The following is a 7908-nucleotide window of genomic DNA, read 5'->3' as shown; positions in this document are numbered from 1 at the left end:
TTGCCTCGTCTATCTCCATCTCGGTGGTATTTCGTTCAAACCCCGAGTCCAACGAAGGATGCGCCAGGCCCAACTGTCGTTAGGCCTGGCCTCGCTCACACGGGACTCGTGTGATTTTCGTGCCGTAAAAACTCGCAAAGTTCACGCTCACCCAAAAAGTTGGTATCCCTGGGTTCGCGATTGCTTGATCTTTCAGATGATATGCCGCTTTCGGGTGTAGGACGCACAAAAACTGCGGAAACACTCATAAATCGAGGGAGCCGAGAAGCTTCCGCTCCCACTGGCGACTTCTTCTTCTTCCAATCCCCGTAAGCAATGGCTCACATCCTCGTAAACAGGCAAAAAATGTATTGGCTCATACCCCCGTAATGCAGAGGCTACAAGAACTCAGCAAAGTAAGCGAATAGGGCACACATTCTTTCGAATCACATGCACAACATACAAAACACCGTACAGTTCAACAAAGCTCAAGTTCAAGACAGGTATCCAAGCCACATAATTGATGATAAGGTGCTTGTTATAACCATGCAAAGCACGTAGTGCTTAAAGCATGCTCTCCCCAGTAAAGATTACCGTAGCGCAAGCTGCCGTGGTGACGCCAGCTTGCGACGTTGGGTCTTACGGTCCTAGCCGTTCGTATATAAAATTACCAACCTAGCAACTGATTTCAATGTTGTTGCAGCACCGCTATGAACGGCAGTGTGCTACAAAAATTACCATTGCTTCCATTCCTGCCATTACTCCAAAATAGCACTACTACCATTACTATTTGGTCATAAACCATCGCATACCCTCTCAGCAGTTCTACTGGTGGTTTTCAACAGCTTCGCTGGACATGTGCAGGGTAATTTGCGCAGGGCCAGAAGAATGGCGAGCTTTTGAAGAATTTGTGATGAGCCACAGTTATGCTTCATTTCCGATATTTTGCGATGTATGGCAGTCTCAAGATACTGGCATAATTGGTTTTGTGGCGTGCTTTATATATATATATATATATATATATATATATATATATATATATATATATATATATATATGTACATATATATATGTACATATATAACATGGCTTCTACGTACAATATTTGTTGTTACAAAAACATAATCGAAATTGCGAAAGTTTTAGTTAAAAGGTAAACGACGACCATTTAGACTATCAATATGTTATCTCGCCTATGAGCTCTATAAACTTCAAAAATATCCAACGGCCAGTCACGCATGTCTAAATAGTGGCAAAGAGAAGAGTGCACTAAAATAATTGATGTTGATATCCTAACCCCATAGAAACACAAGTTCATCTACTTATATTTATCAAAATGCATTTTCCTTCTCGAAGCTAAAGGTACAGCTGAGGCGCAGGACACTAAACATTGGATGCGGCGCCAATCGAAATCGGTGAACGATAAGTAATTTCGTTGTCACATAAGAAATTCTGCAATGCTTTGTGGGGAGATTCAAAAGAAGAAGCGCTCGACGCGAGGATTTACTTTTTCTCTTCCTGCGCTTCCAAGTAGTTGTAACCCAAAAACGATATTTTTTTTTATCCGTTCATATGGCTTGGCTATGTAGGTTGACCGGTACCCACGGACTCTCACGTCGGAGAAACGCATGCGCATTACACCTAGCAAGAACGTTTACCCAGTTTTCCACTTTCAGTTGTAATTTAGCTAGCTGACGCCGTCTGCAAGGCGACGGATAACCTTAGTTTTACTTTGAGGAGACAGTTCTCAAGCCATTTTTTATAAAAAAATTTTACTCTCTCATCTGTCAAAGATATCAAACCTGTTATGCCCTCTTACCACTTCTGTGAGTCGAAGCCGGCGAGCACCTGGGGGGGTTTGAAAAAAATGTTGTTATGAAAAAAATTTTGCAGAATTCTATGCTGTCGCACTGGAGGGGTTTTTACTGAGTACATTGAAAAATTTATTGGAAACAATAAAAAGAAAAAATGGGCTGTGATGCTATTTCTTTATTTATGCATGCCTGAGGTGCTGCCTTGAAGTGCTCAGAAACAGCAACGCGTCAAATCGAGAAGAAAGACCAATTTGAAGCGTAATGATAAAAGAATAGAACTTATGTTGATTCAGAATAACAATATGACGCTACTGTACCATTTATTGCATCTGTGACGAATAGAACATGTCTTTGAAGAGGATATACGCCCTTTAAAATCTGCAAATTCTTTGCGCTACACCGGACGTGCAACAACCTTTTGTTATAGCACCCACAATTATTTTGCTGAAGTTTAAGTGAAGTCTCCAGCTGGCCCTTAGCCTACCCGATTGTATTCGTCAAGGAAAACACAGTTTAATATAATCATCCCAGACAACCTCATTCTCGAGGCCATCCAGTGTGAACAAAGAACAAGTAGGTTTTAAAGATACTTTAAAATTCGGAATTGATATTGAATAGGTGGAAATATTGTTGAGGGAAGCAAAAGGAAACTTGGGGGTAATGAGAAGATTAGGAAGTTACCCTGCACCGGGTAACAACGCCTATACTATCATATGCATCTAAAAAAATTATGAAGTTTTACGCGCCAAAACTACTTTCCTATTATGAGGCACGCCGTAGTGGAGGGCTCCGGAAATTTCGAACACTTCGTCTTCTTTAACGCGCACCTACATCTAAGTACGCGGCTGTTTTCGCATTTCACTCCCATCGAAATGCGGCCGCCGGGGCCGGGGTTCGATTCCCCGACCTCGCGCTCAGCAGCTCAACACCATAGCCAGTGAGCGACCACGTCGGGTCATGTGCTTGGCATTTTGCGCCGGCTGCAGCTGAAATAATTTTACCAACCCGACTAGACTACAGATAATTTTTAAAGACTATTGAAAGCAGGAGAGTTTTGGTGGCAAGTGAAATAGCTGAGCCAACGAAATGAACGAGCGAACGGGGTTATCTGTGAACATGTCTCTATTGTTGTTGTCCTTGAAAGAGCTCTGCCAATCTCTCGCGTGGAGTAGGTCATGCTACAGAGGAAATTAGCTACACTTTCTCTTCTGTACCTTTCACTTTATTTCATTTTTTGTGACGCTCTATTAGCTTTCCTAAGCGTGACTAACTCATATTTCATCCCGTAATGTACTTCAATAACATTCAAATTGAGACTGAAGTTGAGCGCTGGGCAGCGCGACGCTTTGTTTTCTCTCGAATATACACCGTGCTAGTTCCCCTTAACTATCGAGCCCGCCAAATCATGTCCTTTTAAAGGAGACGAATTACAGACAGATTGAGTAAAAGTAATGAGGCTAAGCTCTCTTCAGTTATTTATTTTATCCACCTGGCGCCCCGTAATGCACGCCTTCGGTACATCACCAGGTCACGCAACTACCAGAATACGAGCGTAAGGAACATAAAATGATGATGTAAATCCTTATTAAAAGCATTTGCTAAAGGCTTATAATACTACCGCTTTGCAGTTAGGTATGTTTATTATTCAATGCCAGGTCTGAATATTGCACACGAATCTATGTAAGTGTAGGCCCCATCCTATCTAACGTGCCTAACTTCTCCTTTCGTGCGGGCGCGCCGCGCGCACATATCACAAGACAATCGGCGTAAAGGAAAACAGTGCATTACCTTCTATATGACGCCCCCCCCCCAAAAGAATGAACAACAATGGTGCATGTCAAACTTTGTTTTTTGTTTTTTTTTCTTAGAGCTGCAAGCGCTGTACTTGTGGCGGACAGTGAAGGACGCGATGCCAACCCGAGCACGGGTCAATTGATAGAGTGCTACGGCCGGCGCTTGCAAAGTCATCCGTCACCCACGCTCGAGCAGTTGCGGAACGGAAATGTTGCCCACTCAGGCGGGTTTGCTCCAGATGTCTCGCGGGAAAAGTGAGCAAAAGCTTCTCACGCCCAGGTGTCGGCCCTTCTCTCTGCTGTGCCAGTGCTTCCTACTAATACGCTCTTCACTTGGTTGGTATTTGATAAACACGTAGGCCTGGCGTTGTCACTCGTTTATTTGTCTATTGTTTTGCCTTCAGTACTTTCTATTTTTGCGCTATATTTATTATTGCATTCACCAATGGTCATATCTGAGTCTCTTAAGCAACGCAAGCAGCTTTCGCTTTCAATCTTCCAACTGAATCCGAGCTTTGCGGCACTGTTTCTAATTAGTAAATGAAGAAGGAAGTTTACTTACGCATACTTGCATACTTAACTTCACTTTTCAGCTACCCTCCTACAATTCTAGGCATAATTCTTCGGTTTCTTTCAGGGTGATTCGTTTGAATGTCTGCTTAACATCAAGGATACTTCTACTTCATTAATTATTTACTCATATGTAAAGTACTGGTGCTGCATTTCTTAGCATTAGAAGAATAAACAATAATATTGTTACGGGGATGTTACGAGTATAAAAATACTATATTTACAATATATGTACCGTCTGAGTCAGAATAGTTCAGATGGCTGACCACACGCAACACGCAGCAGCCAACGTCTCCTATCCCCTTCTTCGTCCTCTCTCTTGTTTCATCCTTAAGTAACAATATAATTGAAATTTGCAGCATGGTGAATGCTTGAGCCTTCAGACACTCAGACTTTCGGGACACGTAAATTTACAATGAAGCTTGAGGGCGGAAATATAAAATAGGTGCGAAAGAGCCCCGGAAATTCCAGCACAATACTGGGGATGCAAAAAGTAAACTAGAAGCAGTTCAGCTGATGATTACCCAAAGTTATTTAGTTTAACGACTTTTAGCCGCACCAAGTAAAAACATAACGAGCATTTGGCCAAAGTTCTCAAAATTTACCTAACGGATAGCGCATTTTGTTGACCATTGTACTTTCATTGGTATTTTTGTTTTAACAACTTTATCATCAGGCAATAAGGAAGTGCCTTGTAGGCGCTCGTTTATTTTTCCTGTTCGCCCGGGAGATCACACGTTCCCGCACTGTTGAATAAAGCACCTGTAATCGAACAATAATTGGATTATTGGTTAATTTTGCATTGCATACATTGTCGGGAAGTACAATATGTTGTTGGATTCCCGAAAAGGCAAATTACTGCATGAGTGAATGATGAGGATAGGTGAAGTTACACCTTTCAATTACATTACTGAAAGGCCGCAGCCGGCCGCGGAACAGTCAGTTTGAATAAACAAAAGCACAACAGTTTAACACACTACACCGTCCGCAGTTTTATATGAAAATCGTTAGCACGTAGAGTTCACATGCAACCTACAAAATTAGCATCAACGTAAGCAAACGCTGTTCACCTGTTTGTTTCTGAATGGTGATTTCCTGGCATGCAGCATCAGCGGTTCACATTTCAATGACAGTTCTTTTCTCTGATGCCGAGGTGCGATTAAGACATTGACTTTTCACTGTTTTTTACCATAAACGGTAAGATGGAGTCTCCGTTTCAGTTTATTCTTCTTTCTCATACCGTGAATGGGTTAGATTTAAGATATAGACGAAAACCCCAGGGTAAGACACTGGCACAGATGCATTGGTTAACAATAAATATTGCAACGGTGTGTGAGAAAAGTAACAGAAACTAGGAAAAAGGAAAGAGCACTGTTGGGAAAGCACTAGAAGAGAAGCAAAAAAAAAACGAAGAAACGCTGTCGCTTGGTGCACATCATAACAAAAGTACTATAAATAAAATAGAGTGTCAGATGCAGTGATGTGTACAAAAAAAGTTTAACACGTTATACAGAAATTTTACAAGGTAATATTAGGACGGATGTGAACTTAGTTGCACGTGCTATAAGGATAAAGCTCCTAATAATGACATAAACGGATCATTGAGATTTAAACAAAAAGGTAAATCGTTCCACAGTTCGATACCCTGGTATCAACTTGTCCATTTATATAATTAGAATGAACTATAGGCAGTACAACATTGCAGTCACATGCTAGCCTAGAGCTATATTTAACATCGGATATCGTTTACCTTTCCTTTCATGGACCGACAAATGCGATCCGGTTGTGAATTTTGAGCGAGAGCGAAGGAACAGCAGGTGTATAACTTGATTTAAAACTTGTGGAGTAAAAACGTAAGCAGATTCAATGTGATCTCGCAAACTAAATGACTGCAAGCGTGTTGGAGTTAGCAAAGTAGCAGCAGAAGCGGATTACAGTTTATTTATTTATTTATTTATTTATTTATTTATTTATTTATTTATTTGTAGCTCAAATAGCCCATTTGGTATTTTACGTGAGGGGTGGCCATATTTGGATCATATTTTTAATGAATGCATTGAACGATGAATGAGTGAAGTGGTGCACCACTTCAGCAGGTCGACAATTTTAGTCTTTGGCTATTTGAACGAAGAGAGAGTTCAGATGAGCGGTGGTGCGAGCTGGAAGTGGATAAACAGCCTTTGAATGGCAATGACGGGACGAAGTGCGATGCGCAGGCGTGATGTTGGTCTTGTGAAGCAGCGAGTGATAAAATTTGTAAAAGAGGCACAGTCTTGCTGTTTTGCGGCGGTGCTCGAGGGTTGGAGGGTTCAGAGATTACTTAAGTTTAGTAACGCTCGTGTGGTAAGAGTAGTCAGAAAGAATGAACCTTGCTGCACGATTTGGATTCCAGTGTTGTTGCCAGGTTAGGTTGGTGCGGGTCCCAAACTCAGCATGCGTATTCCAGTTTGGGTCGAACGATTGGTAAATATGCGAGTACTTTTACTGAGGGTGGGACAAGATGTAGATTACAGCACGGGTAGCATAGTACACAATTGGAGTCATTGCTAATGCTGCAAATGTGCGAGGACCAACCGAGATTATTGGACGAGTTAATACCTACGTACTTATAAGAAGTCATGCACAGCACATATTTCCGAAGTGGCGATAACGTCATCAGCTGAAATACATGTTTGGCGACGATGGAAAGTAAGTAGCGACGTTTTTTTGACGTTGAGGGACATTAGCCAATTATTACACCAAGTTTCAATGACGTTAAGGTCGGACTGGAGGGCACGAGAATCAGGGTCCTTAGTAATAGGACGATAGATGACACAATCATCAGCGAATAAACGAATTTTGGAAAAACAACCTATCAGTAAGTCGGTAATATATATTAAGAGTAGTGGCCCCAGGACTGTGCCTTGTGGAACGCCGGAGATAACGGGTGATTAATTAGACGAGCATTTGTTAGCGCAAACGAACTGATGACGGTTAGTCAGAAAGTTGCGCATCCATTGGAGAACACAAGAGTTCAGATTAAGACGCGATAATTTTACGAAGAACCGTTCATGAGGAACCTTGTCAAAAACCTTTTGGAAATCTAGGAAGAGGGCATCTATGGGTATGTTTTGAGCAAGATGTGAGCTGATGTAATTATTGAAGAGAGCTAGTTGAGTCTCGCAGGACATGCCTTTCTTAAAACCTTGTTGATTAAGATTAAAGAAATTAGCGGATGTTAGAAATTATAAGTTAGCGGACTCAGCAGCTACAGGCCACAGTGTTGTGGCTAGTAGCTGCGAAATGTGTTTCACGAGGATGAAATTGACATATAATGCAGTTGAACGGACAACTTTGATGAGGGTGAGCACCTAGAGATCCACGAAACGTATACAAATATCAAGGGTTCGGCCTAGAATAGATGCATACAACCGGCAGCCCATAATCAATAGCACAACAGTGAGTAACCCAATCCTAAAACAATTAGGAAATATCAGAAAGTCGTTCATCAACATGCGGAATTCTGTCAAAAGATACAATCTATGCGTGTATTATATTATAGTACATTGTCTAATTAAGAATAATAGAGATGCGTTCACTGGCGCTGTGTTCTCAGTCATTATTTAGGGTTTCGCATGTATTCCACTTTACAAGGCTTCTTCCCGTAAGCGAGAGACGTATTGAAACGTAGATGATTCTATAAATGTAGAATTGCCGGACTAACGCTGTCTGTTGTTTATGACAAGCGTTTGCTCGGCTCCGAGAAATTTGCG

At 41.6% G+C, this 7908-nt stretch overlaps 1 long non-coding RNA gene across 1 annotated transcript in view; it reads right to left on the bottom strand.

Moving 5' to 3' along the window:
* Positions 1–1798: 1798 nt before the first annotated feature.
* The window catches only part of LOC142578020 (uncharacterized), a 218090-nt gene continuing 211980 nt past the window's right edge, over positions 1799–7908 (bottom strand). Inside the window, exons 4-5 of the long non-coding RNA XR_012827132.1 lie at positions 4762–4918; positions 1799–1827 (exon numbers count right to left, since the gene is read on the bottom strand). This is a non-coding gene — a long non-coding RNA (uncharacterized LOC142578020). The remainder of the gene's footprint in view (positions 1828–4761; positions 4919–7908) is intronic.

Source organism: Dermacentor variabilis, chromosome 4 (assembly GCF_050947875.1).
Source record: "Dermacentor variabilis isolate Ectoservices chromosome 4, ASM5094787v1, whole genome shotgun sequence".
Taxonomy (NCBI): domain Eukaryota; kingdom Metazoa; phylum Arthropoda; class Arachnida; order Ixodida; family Ixodidae; genus Dermacentor; species Dermacentor variabilis.
Note: the sequence above shows the minus strand (reverse complement) of the source record. Positions and strands in the feature narration are given on the sequence as shown.